This window comes from Cyprinodon tularosa, unplaced genomic scaffold (genome assembly GCF_016077235.1).
Source record: "Cyprinodon tularosa strain WSP-4 unplaced genomic scaffold, ASM1607723v1 ctg958, whole genome shotgun sequence".
NCBI lineage: Eukaryota > Metazoa > Chordata > Actinopteri > Cyprinodontiformes > Cyprinodontidae > Cyprinodon > Cyprinodon tularosa.
Window position 1 is genome coordinate 71,180 of NW_024039738.1, and position 14,077 is coordinate 85,256.

A 14,077-nucleotide genomic window follows, 5' to 3' on the forward strand; every position below is an offset into this window, starting at 1 on the left:
CCCGCTCTGAGGAGAGACGTCCGCCCCTTTGCTTTTGGGGGAGAAAAGGACGTCCTGTCCGCTCTGAGGAGAAAAGGGGCGTCTTTTGCCTGGGGAGGACGTTTGTCTTTCTTGAGGGGGAGACGTCCGTCCGTCTTTCCCCTGGGAGAGCCGTCCGTCCATCTTGCTCTGGGGGAGGGGACGTCCCTTTCCCCTTTGGCCCTTGCCCCCTGAGGGAGCCGTTTTCCCTCCGTTTCTGCCTTTTGAGGAGAGACGGTTTCCTTTTCCCGCTCTGAGGGGGAGACGTCCGTCGTCCTGTCTGAGGGGTCGTCCGTCCCCTTGCTCGGGGGAGAAAAAGTCCGTTGTCTGCTCTGAGGAGAGGGCGTTCCCCCTCTTTTCTGCTTGAGGAGAAGCGTTTCCCTCCGCTGCTTTTGAGGAGGGGACTCCTCCGTTTTGCTCTGAGGAGAGACGTTCCCTCCGTCTGCTCTGAAGGGGGAGCGTCCGGGCCCGTCTGCTCTGAGGAGAGCCGTCCGTTCCCTCTGCCTTTTGAGGAGGGAGGACGTCCGTTGTTTTTGCTCTGAGGGAAAAGCCGTTTCCCTCCGTCTGTCTGAAAGGGAGGGCGTCCGTTTCCCTTTTGCTATGAGGGAGGCGGGTTCCCCTCCTCTCTGCTCTGAGGAGAGAAGTCCGTCCGGTTTTGCTCTGAGGAGAGACGTCCGTCCCTTCTGCTCTGAGGGGGAGCCGTCTTTGCTCTGAGGAGAGACGGGGCCGTCCCCTCTGCCCTGAGGAGAGACGTCCCTCTTCTGGGAAAGGGGGAAAAAGACGTCCGGCTGCTTGGGGGAGAGACGGGCCGTCTGCTCTGAGGAGAGCCCGGCCCCTGCTCTAGGAGAGGCCCTTTCCCTTTTGCTCTGAGGAGGCCGTCCGTCTTTTCTCTGAGGAGAGGGCCCTTCTCTGCTCTGAGGGGGAGCGTCCGTTTCTTGAGGAGAGCCGGGCCCTCTGCTTGAGGAGAGGGGTCGTCCCGTCGGGTCTTTAGGGGGAGCCGTCCGTCCGTTTTGCTCTGAGGGGAGACGTCCGTCCCGCTCTGAGGGAGAGAGTCCGTCGTCCCGCCCAGAGGGAGAGCCGTCCGTCCGTTGCTTGAGGAGAGGGCGTGTCTGCTTGAGGAGAGCCGGGCGTTTCCCTTGCTCTGGGAGGGGACGTCCGTTTGCTGCTTGAGGGAAACCGTCCGTTGTCTGCTTTTGAGGGAAAAGACGTCCGTCTGTTTTGCTTGAGGAGAGGACGTCCGTCTGCTCTGAGGGGAGGACGTCCCCTCCGTTTTGCCCCTGGGAGGAAAGTCCGTTTTGTCCCGCTCTGAGGGAGGGGGGCCCTCCTCTCCGTTTTGCTCTGAGGGGAGACGTTTCCCTCCCTTTTGTTTTGAGGGGAGCCCCTCCGTCTTTTCTTTGAGGAGGGGCCGTTTGTCCGTTGCTTGAGGAGAGACGTTTGTCCCTCTGCTCTGAGGAGAGCGTCCGTCTGTCTGCTTTGAGGAGAGGGCCCTCCGTCCCTTGCTCTGAGGAGAGACGTCCGTCCGTTGCTCTGAGGAGAGAGTCCGGTCCGTTGCCCCGGGAGAGCCGCCGTCCGTCTGTCTGAGGAGGAAAACGCCGTCTGTTAGGAGAGGGCGGCCGTCCTTGTTTTGGGGAGCGTTCCCTTCCCTTTGCTCTGGGTGAGACGTCCCTCTGCTTGGGGAGAGAGGTTTCCCTCCCTCTTTCTTGAGGAGAGCCGTTTCCCTCGTTCCTTTTCTCTGGGGAGAGACGTCCCTCTGCTCTAGGAGGAAAGTCCGTTTTGTCTGCTCTGAGGAGAGCCGTCCGTCCGTCTGCTCTGAGGAGAGCCGTTTCCCTCCGTCTGCTCTGAAGGGGGGCCGTTTCCCTCCGTCTGCTCTGAGGAAAAGAGTCCGGGCTGTCTGCTTGAGGGAGCCGTCCGTCCGTTTTTTTGCTCTGAGGAGAGAAAAGTTCCGTCTGCTTGAAAGGGGTGAAGTCCCTCCGTCTGCTCTGAGGGAGAGCCGTTTCCCTTTTTGCTTCTGAGGAGAGAGTCCGTCTTTTCTGCTCTGAGGAGAGCCGTCCGTCTTTTCTGCTCTGAGGAGAGCGTTTCCCTCCGTCTGCTCTGAGGAGGGGACGTCCGTCCGTTTTTTCTCTGAGGAGGGGGACGTTTTGTCCCTCTGCTCTGAGGAAAGGGGGACGTCCGTCTTTCCCCTTTTAGGGAGACGTCTTTTTTGCCCTTTTTAGGAGAGACGTCTGTCTGCTCTGAGGGAGGTCTTTTGCTCTGAGGAGAGACGTCCGTTCTGTTGCCCCCCTGAGGAGAGGCCCTTTTGTCCGTTTTCTCTGAGGAGAGAAGTCCGTCCGTCTGCTCTGAGGGGGGACGTCCCGTCCTCTGCTTTGAGGAGGGGACGTTTCCCTCCCTTTTGCTCTGAGGAGGGACGTTTTTCTGCCCTGAGGAGAGGCGTCTGTCTTTTCTGAGGAGAGGGGCTTTCTGCTCTGAGGGGGAGACGTCCGTCCGTCTGCTCTGAGGAGAGACGTCTTTCTCTTGAGGAGAGACGTTTCCCTTGTCTGCTCTGAGGGGGGCCCTCCGTCCCCTTCTGCTTGAGGAGAGCGTCCGCCCTTGCTTCTGAGGAGAGGTCCATTTCCCCTTTCTTGAGGAGAGACGGGCCGTTTTGTTTTCTCTGGGGAGAGACGTCTTTCCGGGCCCCGAGGGGGGACGTCTGTTTTGCTTTGGGGGGAGACTCTTTCTGCTCTGAGGGGAGACGTCCGTCCCGGGCTGCTCTGGGAGAGACGTCTTTTTGCTCTGAGGGGAGCGTCCGTCTGTCTTTCTCTTTAGGAGAGCCGTCCGTCCGTCTGCTCTGGGGAGGGGACGTCCGTTTTTTTGCTCGGGGGGAGCCGTCCTCCGTCTGCTCTGAGGAGAGAGTCCGTCCGGGGCTCTTTTTCCCTTGGGGGAGAGCCCTTCCGTCCGTTTTGCTTGAGGGGGGAGCCGTCCCTCCCTCTGCTCTGGGAGGGGCCCTCCGTCTGTCCCGCTCTGAGGAGGACGTTTTTTCTGCCTAGGAGAAAACGTCCGTTTTCCCTCTGCTCCCGAGGGGGAGCCGTGTCCGTTCTCTGAGGGGGAGCCCTTTTTTGTGCTCCCGAGGAGAGACGTCCGTCCGTCTGCTTTTGAGGGAGAGAGTTTCCCCTGTCTCGGTGGGGGAAGTCGTCTGCTCTGAGGAGAGACGTCCCTCTGCCCCGAGGGGGAGACGTCCCCTGCCCTGAGGAGAAACCGTCCGTTTCTTCTCTGAGGAGAGCCCCTCCGTTTCCCTCTGCTTGAGGAGAGCGTCCGTTCCCGGGTTGGGTCTGAGGGGGGAGCCGTCCGTTTTGCTCTGAGGGAGCCGGGGCCGTCTGCTCTGAGGGGGGAAACCGGTTTCCCTGTTGCTTGAGGAGAGCCGTCCGTTTGCTCTTAAGGGGGGAGCCGTGTTTTGCTCTGAGGAGAAAACGTCCGTTGCTCTGGGAGAGACGTCCGGGTTTTCTGCTCTGAGGGGGGAGCCCTCCGTTTTGCTCTGAGGGGGAGACGTCCGTCCGTCCTTGCTTGAGGAGAGGTCCGTCTGCTTGAGGAGGGGACGTCCGTCTGTCTGCTCTGAGGGAGCCGTCCGGGCCGGTTTTGCCTTTAGGAGAGCCGTCCCTCTGCTCTGAGGGGGAGCCCTCCGTTCCTTTTTGCTTTGAGGGAGGGGGGTCCGTCCGTCTGCTTGAGGGGAGAGAGGGCGGGCCGGGCTGTCTGCTTTGAGGAGGCCGTCCGTCCGTCCCGCTCGAGGAGGGGACGGGCCGGGCCCGCTTTTGAGGAAAAACGTCCGTTTTTGTCTGGGTCTGAGGAGAGCCCTCCGTTTTTCTCTGAGGAGAGCGTCCCTCCTCTGCTTTGAGGAGAAACCGTCGTCTTTCTCTGAGGAGAGACGTTTCCCTCTGGTTTTTGCTCTGAGGGGGAGACGTCCCTCTGTTGCTCTTTGGGGGAGACGTCCCTCTGTCTGCTTGAGGAGGCCCTCCGTCGTCTGCATCTGAGGGGAGACGTCCGTTGTCTGCTTGAAGGGGGAGACGTCCCTCCGTCTGCCTTTAGGGAAAAGGGCGTCCTCTGTATGCTCTGAGGGAGAGCCCTCCGTCTGCTTGGGAGAGACGTCCGTCCGTCTGCTTTTGGGGGGAGAGACGTCCGTCTGCTCTGAGGAGAGACGTCCGTTCTGTCGGGTCTGAGGAGGGGCCCTCCGTCCGTCTGGGTTTGAGGGGGACGTCCGTCTGCTTGAGGGAGGGGTTCCGTCCGGGGGCTCTGAGGAGGAGTCCGTCCGTTGCTTGAGGGAAAAAGACCCTCCGTTTTGTCTGCTCTGGGGGGAGGGGTCCGTCCGTTTTTGCTTTTTGAGGAGAGAGACGGGCCCTCTGTCTGCTTGAGGAGAGGCCGTCCCCTTCTATCTGAGGAGGAGACGTCCGTCTGTCTGAGGGACCGTCTTTTCCCTCCGCTCCCGAGGGGAAGGGCGTCCGTTGTCTCTGAGGGGAGCGTCCGTCTGGTTTCTCTGAGGAGGGCCGTCCGTCCCCCCCTTTTTTGCTCTGAGGAGAGAGTCCGTCCGGGCTGCTTGGGGAGGCCGTCCGTCCCCTTTCTCTGAGGGGAGCCGTCCGTCCGTCTGCTCTGAGGAGAGGGCGTCCGTCTGCTCTGAGGGAGGGGAAACCCCCCCCCCCTCCGTCGGGCTGCTCTGGGGGAGAGCCGTCCCTCCGTCTGCTCTGAGGAGAGGGCGTCCCTTTGTCCTTTCTCTTAGGAGAGCCGTCCGTCTGCTCTGAGGAGGCCGTCCCTCCCTCTGCTTGAAAAAGAGCCGTTCCCTTTGCTTGGGAGAGGGGTTCCCTCTGTCTTTCTTTTGAGGGGGACGTCCCTCTGTCTGCTTGAGGAGAGGGCGTCCCTCCGTCTGCTCTGGGAGAGGGCGTCCTCTGTCTGCTCTGAGGAGAGGGCCCTCCGTCCGTTTTGCCCTGAGGAGAGCCGTCCCTCCGTTGCCTGAGGAGGCCGTCCGTTTTTCTCTGGGGAGGACGTGCCGTTCCCTTGCCCCTGAGGAGAGGGCGTCCGTCTGCCTTTAGGAGAGACGTCCGTCTGCTCTGAGGGAGACGTCCCTCTGCCCGGGGGAGGGGCCCCCCCCCCCGTTTTGCTCTAGGAGAGGGCTCCGTCTGCTCTGAGGGGGAGCCGTCCCTTGCTCTGAGGAGGGGGACCGTCCGTCTGCTCTGAGGGAGAAGTCCGTTGTTGGGTCTGAGGAGAGCCGTCCGTTTTGCTCTGAGGAGGACGTCCCCTCCGTCTGCTCTGAGGAAAAAGCCGTTCCGGCTTTCTTGAGGGGGAGACGGTTTCCCTCTGTCTGCTCTGAGGAGGGGAAATCCGGGTTTTCTGCTCTGAGGAGGACGTCCGGGCTGTCTGGGTTTTGAGGAGAGGGCCCTCCCTTTTGCCTGAGGAGGACGTCCGTCCTCTTGTCTGAGGAGGGCGTCCGTCCGTTTTTGCTCTTTAGGAGGGGACGTCCGTTTTTGTACTGCTCTGAGGGAGCCGGGCCGTCCCTTTTTGCTCTGAGGGAGAGTGCCCCCCCCCTCTGCTTGAGGAGAGGGCGTCCGTCCGTCTGTTTTAGGGGGGAGACGGGCCGTCCGTTGCTTGAGGAGAGACGTCCGGGCTGTCCCGCTTGAGGGGAGCCGTCCGTTTTCCCTCTGCCCCTGAGGAAAAGACGGGCCCTCTTTCTCTGAGGAGAGCGTCCGTCGTCTGTTTGGGGGGAGAGGGCCGGGTTTCTTGAGGAGAGACGGGCCCTCTGTTTTGCTTTTGAGGAGGCCGTCCGCCATCTGCTTGAGGGGAGGGGAAGTCCGTCCCTCCCGCTTGAGGAGGCCGTCCCTCCGTTCCTGCTCCTTTAGGGGGGAGAGCCGTCCCTCCGTCTGCTCGAGGAGGGACGTCCCTTGCTTGAGGAGGGGGCGTCCGTCCCGGGGCTGCTCTGGGGGAGAGCCGTTTTCCCTCCGTCTTTCTCTGAGGAGGGGACGTCCGTCCGTCTGCTCTGAGGGGCCGTCGGTTTTGCTCCCGAGGAGAGCCGTTCCCTCCGTTTTGCTCTGAGGAGAGGTCCGCTGCTTGGGAGAGCGTCCCCTCCGTTCGCTCTGGGGGAGAAAAGGGCCCTTTTTGGTTTGCTCTGAGGGGGGAGACGTTTTGTTTCCCTCTGCTCTGAGGGAAAGGGGGAAGTCCGTCTGTCTTTCTTGAGGAGAGACGTCTTTCTGCCCCGAAAGGGGGAGACGTCCCTCCGTTCTCTTGGGGGAGGGGAGACGTTTGGGCTGTCGGGTCTGAGGAGGACGTCCGGTTTTCTGCTCTGAGGGTGAGACGTTTTTTCTGCCCCCCGAAGGGGAGCGTCCGTCCCTCTGGGTTGGGGGGGAGACGTTCCCTTGTTTGCTTGAAAAGGGGAGCGTCCGTCCGTCTGCTCTGAGGAGGACGTCCGGGCTGTTGCTCTGGGGAGCGTCCGTTGCTCTTTAGGAGAGACGTCCGTCCGTTTTGCTTGAGGAGAGCCGCCCTTGCTTTTTAGGAAGACGTCCCTCTGTTGCTTTCCGAGGAGAGACGTCCGTCTGTCTGCTCTGAGGAGAGACGTTTCCCTCTGTCCCGCTCTGAGGAGAGCCGTCCGTCTGCTCTGAGGAGAAAACGTCCGTCCGTCCTTTCTCTGAGGGGGACGTTCCCTCCCTCTGTTGAGGGGGGACGTCCGTTGTCGCTTGAAAGGGGAGCCCTTTTGTCCGTTTTGCTCTGGGAGAAGGTTTTCCCCTCTGCTCTGAGGAGAGAGTTCCCTCCGGGTTTCTCTGGGAGAGACGTCCGTCCGTCTGCTCTGAGGGGGGAGACGGGCCCTCTGTTGCTCTGAGGGGGAGCCGTCGGGCCGTCCCCGTCTGAGGAGAGACGTCCCCTCTGCTCTGGGAGAGCCGTCCGTCCGTCTGCCTTTAGGAGAGAAAGTTTCCCTTTTGCTCTGAGGAGAGACGTTTGTCTGTCTGCTCTGAGGAGAGCCGTCCGTCCATTTGCTTGAGGGAAAACGTCCGTCCTTTGCTCTGAGGAGGGGGCCGTTTCCCTCCGTCTGCTTGAGGAGAGACGTTCCTTGCTCTTGGGGGAGAGACGTTGTCTTTTTGCTTTGAGGGGGAGCCGTTTTTGTCCGTCTGCTCTGAGGAGAACGTCCCTTCCCTTGCTTCTGAGGAGGCCGTGTTGCTTTTGAGGGAGAGGCCCTCCGTCCGTCTTCTCTGAGGGGGGGGCCGGGCCGTCTGCTCTGAGGAGAGACGTTTCCCTTTCCCTCTGCTTGAGGAGAGACGTCCCTCCGGGCTTCTCTGAGGGGAAAAAGTTGTTCCGTCTGCTCTGGGAGGGTCCGTCTGTTTTGCTTGAGGAGAGGGCGTCTTTCTGCCCCCAGGAGAGACGTTCCGTCCGTTGCTTGGGGGAGACGTCCGTCTGTCTGCTCTGGGGAGAGGGCGTCCCTCTGTTGCTTGAGGAGGGGCGTCTTTCTGCCCCGAGGAAAAAGGGCGTCCGTCCGTCTGCCCTTGAGGAGAGCGTCCCTTTGTTGCTCTGAGGGAGGGGGCGTCCGTCCCTCTGCTCGAGGGAGAGAAGGGGCCCGTTTTGTCTGCTTGAGGAGAGAGTCCCGGGCCGTCTGCTTGAGGAGAGAGTCCGTCCGTCTGCTCTGAGGAAAAGACGTCCGTCTTTTTTTTTCCCCTGAGGAAAAAGGGCCCTCCGTCTGCTCTGAGGGGGGAGTCCGTCCGTTGCTCTGGGGGGGGGAGAGCCGGTCCCTCCGTCTGCTCTGGGGAGAGACGTCCGTCCGTCTTTCTTGAGGGGAGCCGGGCCGTTTTTGCTCTGGGAGAGCCCTCCCTCCGTCTGCTCGAGGGGGAGCCCTCCGTCTGCCCCTGAGGGGAAGTCCGGGCTGTCTTTCTTCTGAGGAGAGGCCCTCCGTCCGTTGGGGTTGGAGGGGAGACGTCCGTCCCTCTGCTCTGAGGGGGAGCCGTCGGGGTTTTCCTTGAGGGGAGCCGTCCCTCGTCTGCCCCCTGAGGAGAGCCGTTTCCCTCTGCTCTGGGAGGGACGTCCGTCCGTTTTGCTCTGAGGAAGACGCCGTCCGGGCTGTCTGAGGAGAAAACGTCCGTTGTCTGCTCTGAGGAGAGGTCCCGGGCCGTCTGCTCTGGGGGAGGATGCCGTCTGTCTGCTCTGAGGGGGGCCCTCCGTTTTCCCTGCTGCTCTGGGGGAGGGCGTCCGTTTTGCTTGAAAGGGGAGCGTTTCCCTCCGTTTTCCTTTTCTGAGGAGAGCCTCCGTCTGCTCTGAGGGAGCGTCCGTCTGTCTTTCTTGAGGGAGCCGTCCGTCCGTCCCTGCTTTTGAGGAAAGAGGGCCCTCTGCTTGAGGAGAAACCCTCCGTCCGTCTGCTCTGAGGAGGACGGGCCGTTTTTGCTCTGGGAGGGACGTCCGTCGTTTTGTCTGAGGGGAGCCCCTCCCTCCGTCTGCTTTTGAGGGAGGAAAAGGGCGTCCGTCCGGTTCCCGCTCTGAAAGGGGAGCCGTCCGTCCCTTGGCCCCTGAGGAGAGACTCCGTCCGTCTGCTTGAGGAGAGGGGTCCGTTTTGCTTGAGGGGAGACGTTTCCGTCCGTCTGTTGAGGGGAGGGCGTCGTTGCTCTGAGGAGGCCCTCCCTCTGCTTGAGGAGAGACGTCCGTCCCCTCTGCTCTGAGGAGAGACGGCCGGGCTGCTCTGGGGAGGGGGACGTCCCTCCCCTGCTCTGAGGAGAGACGTCTGTCTGTTGCTCTGAGGAGAGCCGTCCGTCCGTTTTGCTCTGAGGAGAGACGTCCGTCCGTCTGCTCTGAGGAGAGCCGTCCCTCCGCTTTCTCTTTGGGGGACGTCCGTCCCTCTGCCCCTGAGGAGGACGTTTTCCGTCCTTTCTTGAGGGGGGAAAAGCCGTCCGTCTGCTTGAGGAGAAGGGGTCCGTCCGTTTGCTCTGGGGGGGGAGCCGGGCCGGGCTGCTCTGGGAAAAGACGGGCCGTCCGTTGCTCTGGGAGAGACGTGTCGGCTCTTGGGGGAGGGGACGTCCCTTGCTCTGAGGAGAGACCCTTCCCTCTGCTCTGGGGAGAGACGTTCCCTCTTTTCTGCTTTTGAGGAGGCCGGGCCGTCTGCTCTGAGGAGAGCCGTCCGTCCGTCTGCTCTGAGGAGAGACGTCCGTCTGCTCTGAGGAGAGACGTCCGTCCGTCTGCTCTGAGGAGAGACGTCCGTCTGCTCTGAGGAGAGACGTCCGTCCGTCTGCTCTGAGGAGAGACGTCCGTCTGTCTGCTCTGAGGAGAGCCGTCCGTCCGTCTGCTCTGAGGAGAGACGTCCGTCCGTCTGCTCTGAGGAGAGACGTCCGTCCGTCTGCTCTGAGGAGAGACGTCCGTCCGTCTGCTCTGAGGAGAGACGTCCGTCCGTCTGCTCTGAGGAGAGCCGTCCGTCTGCTCTGAGGAGAGCCGTCCGTCCGTCTGCTCTGAGGAGAGCCGTCCGTCTGCTCTGAGGAGAGACGTCCGTCCGTCTGCTCTGAGGAGAGACGTCCGTCTGCTCTGAGGAGAGACGTCCGTCTGCTCTGAGGAGAGCCGTCCGTCTGCTCTGAGGAGAGACGTCCGTCCGTCTGCTCTGAGGAGAGCCGTCCGTCCGTCTGCTCTGAGGAGAGCCGTCCGTCTGCTCTGAGGAGAGACGTCCGTCTGTCTGCTCTGAGGAGAGACGTCCGTCTGTCTGCTCTGCCATGACTGGTGAAGGACTGCAGGAGTGTACTTTGTGGAACTTTCTCTCTCCTGCATCTCTGCAGCTCAGTCAGTGATCTGGTCAATTAGTCATTTATTGGATGATTATGGCAATACATATGAAGATTTAATTCATAAATATAATCTAATCTTATGGAAACATGATGAAAATAATACCAAATGTATTTATTCAGCTCATAAAAAACAATTATGATAGAAAGCAAGTGATGAAATTACAGAATATTGTAATAAATGGTTTAGATTTACTAGATAAAAAATGCAATAATAAGTTTTTAAGGCAACATTTAGTAAAACAGACAAACCCTGGACTGGTTTATGGATAACTATGAAAAGATAGACCAAATACATTTAATGGCAAAGTTTTTAAAATTGGAGCTCCCACCAAAATATAAAGAAATACATTTTAAAACTCTACATGATATTTAGCCCTCAAATGATCTGATCAGAAATAGATTTAAAATGAAATGAGGTAACTGCTATATGTGTAAGGAAAGCGAAACAACAGCACAGATTGTCTTTCTCTGTCAACCTATCAGATAACTTTGTGAATCTTTGCTCTACTGACTGGTAAACTCATAAACACGCCTCCTTCTCATCACAAACCGTCTTATATGGTTTTTATCTGAAAATAAAAAAGATGAATATCTTACTAATCCCATTATCACTACTTTAAAATGTTATATACATAAATGCAGCTGTGGAAAAGCTAAACCGTTCTGGTCTGAATTTAAACAGGAGATCAACCTTCTAAATCTTTCCTTGGACAAAATTCAGAAACCAAAAGCAAAAGGTTTGTCATATCTGTCTTAGAGGACAGCTTTAGCATTCTCTGCTGCAGAGATCAGCCAATAGTCAATAGGTGATTTACTTTGACCAGTAGGTCTGTCCAGGTGAACTGTCTACGCTCTCCAGGTATCCAACTATTTCCTGTTATTAACTAATTCTTTAAGAATAGGATTCATTTTTTCTGCACTGAAGGCCATCGATCCAGATATTGATCTGGAGCTGAGTTTAAACCTCCTCCAACTATAATATAGTCCGTAGGAAACCTGGCAGTAAATTCTGCAATAACCATAGTTATATCAAACAACATGATCATTATTATATCCATAAACGTTTAACTATTGGAACATCATCAGCTTCTAAAACACAGGCTATCCAAAGTCCATCTTTATCAGCTTTTTCAGTCACAATCTGAGCAGAACATCTGGAAAGCAAACGGCGACTCCAGCCGACCTGTTTGTCCCTGACTGCAGAGAGTTTTATCTCCCCATCGCTGCCATCAGATGCATCAGAAGGAGTTTCCTGTAGAAAGGTGCAGTTTGCTGCTTGTTGTCCTTTGCAAAACAAAACAACTGCTTTCCGTTTAAGTCTTTTAGTCCGCTTGTGATAAACGAACCAAAAGAAATATCATTGTTTAACTAAAATTAGAAGCCATGAACACGCAAAGGTTTAGGAGAGTGAACATTGAGAGAGAGGTCCTTTAATAGAACTGTCTGCTACCTTTCCATGTTAACTCCACATCAGTTCTCCTTGCTTTTCCAGTTGTTCCATAATGAATCCAAACGGGCCTCTGAATCCCGCAGCTTTTCCTTCTTTCCTTGCTTTTCCAGCTGTTCCTCAGCGCCTGGCTTTCCAATCCTCTGGGCTCAAATCTTCAGAGAAGCAAACTCCTTCTTCTTTGCAAATGGGAGAAGTTTTAGTTCTCCTCCAGATGTCGTCTCTCACAGCTCGTCTCTCAGACAGAATAATGATCCGCCTGTCTCTGTTCTGCACCTTTCCACCCTGTGGACAACATTCGCCTCTTCATCCATCTTTCAAAGAGAATCAGTTTTGCACAGAAGCGCCACCACTTCATCTGGGATGTTCTCACTAGACTTTTCCTTTTATACGGAGGCTCCTTTTATATCTTCCACTATTCAGGACTCCTTCTTTTAACGGCATCTTTTCTTTGTGGACTGAATCCACTTGTTTACTAGTAGTTCTCACTTCCTGTATTAATATGATGACTGATCACTTCCTGTATTAATATGATGTCTGATCACTTCCTGTATTAATATGATTGGCTGATCACTTCCTGTATTAACATGATGTCTGATCACTTCCTGTATTAATATGATTGGCTGATCACTTCCTGTATTAACATGATGTCTGATCACTTCCTGTATTAATATGATGTCTGATCACTTCCTGTATTAATATGATGTCTGATCACTTCCTGTATTAATATGATTGGCTGATCACTTCCTGTATTAATATGACATCTGATCACTTCCTGTATTAATATGATTGGCTGATCACTTCCTGTATTAATATGATGTCTGATCACTTCCTGTATTAATATGATGTCTGATCACTTCCTGTATTAATATGATGTCTGATCACTTCCTGTATTAATATGATTGGCTGATCACTTCCTGTATTAATATGACATCTGATCACTTCCTGTATTAACATGATGTCTGATCACTTCCTGTATTATTATGATTGGCTGATCACTTCCTGTATTAATATGACATCTGATCACTTCCTGTATTAACACGATGTCTGATCACTTCCTGTATTAATATGATTGGCTGATCACTTCCTGTATTAACATGATGTCTGATCACTTCCTGTATTAATATGACATCTGATCACTTCCTGTATTAACATGATGTCTGATCACTTCCTGTATTAACATGATGTCTGATCACTTCCTGTATTAATATGATTGGCTGATCACTTCCTGTATTAATATGACATCTGATCACTTCCTGTATTAACATGATGTCTGATCACTTCCTGTATTATTATGATTGGCTGATCACTTCCTGTATTAATATGACATCTGATCACTTCCTGTATTAACATGATGTCTGATCACTTCCTGTATTATTATGATTGGCTGATCACTTCCTGTATTAATATGACATCTGATCACTTCCTGTATTAATATGATGTCTGATCACTTCCTGTATTAATATGATAAGCTGATCACTTCCTGTATTAACATGATGTCTGATCACTTCCTGTATTAATATGATTGGCTGATCACTTCCTGTTTTAATATGACATCTGATCACTTCCTGTATTAACATGATGTCTGATCACTTCCTGTATTAATATGATGTCTGATCACTTCCTGTATTAATATGATTGGCTGATCACTTCCTGTATTAATATGACATCTGATCACTTCCTGTATTAACATGATGTCTGATCACTTCCTGTATTATTATGATTGGCTGATCACTTCCTGTATTAATATGACATCTGATCACTTCCTGTATTAACATGATGTCTGATCACTTCCTGTATTAATATGACATCTGATCACTTCCTGTATTAATACGATTGGCTGATCACTTCCTGTATTAATATGACATCTGATCACTTCCTGTATTAACATGATGACTGATCACTTCCTGTATTAAAATGATGACTGATCACTTCCTGTATTAAAATGATGACTGATCACTTCCTGTATTAATATGATGACTGATCACTTCCTGTATTAATATGACATCTGATCACTTCCTGTATTAACATGATGTCTGATCACTTCCTGTATTAATATGATGTCTGATCACTTCCTGTATTAATATGATTGGCTGATCACTTCCTGTATTAATATGACATCTGATCACTTCCTGTATTAACATGATGTCTGATCACTTCCTGTATTATTATGATTGGCTGATCACTTCCTGTATTAATATGACATCTGATCACTTCCTGTATTAATATGATGTCTGATCACTTCCTGTATTAATATGATGTCTGATCACTTCCTGTATTAATATGACATCTGATCACTTCCTGTATTAATATGATTGGCTGATCACTTCCTGTATTAATATGACATCTGATCACTTCCTGTATTAACATGATGACTGATCACTTCCTGTATTAAAATGATGACTGATCACTTCCTGTATTAAAATGATGACTGATCACTTCCTGTATTAATATGATGACTGATCACTTCCTGTATTAATATGATGTCTGATCACTTCCTGTATCAATATGATTGGCTGATCACTTCCTGTATTAATATGATGTCTGATCACTTCCTGTATCAATATGATTGGCTGATCACTTCCTGTATTAATATGATGTCTGATCACTTCCTGTATTAATATGATGTCTGATCACTTCCTGTATTAATATGATTGGCTGATCACTTCCTGTATTAATATGACATCTGATCACTTCCTGTATTAATATGATTGGCTGATCACTTCCTGTATTAATATGACATCTGATCACTTCCTGTATTAACATGATGACTGATCACTTCCTGTATTAAAATGATGACTGATCACTTCCTGTATTAAAATGATGACTGATCACTTCCTGTATTAATATGATTGGC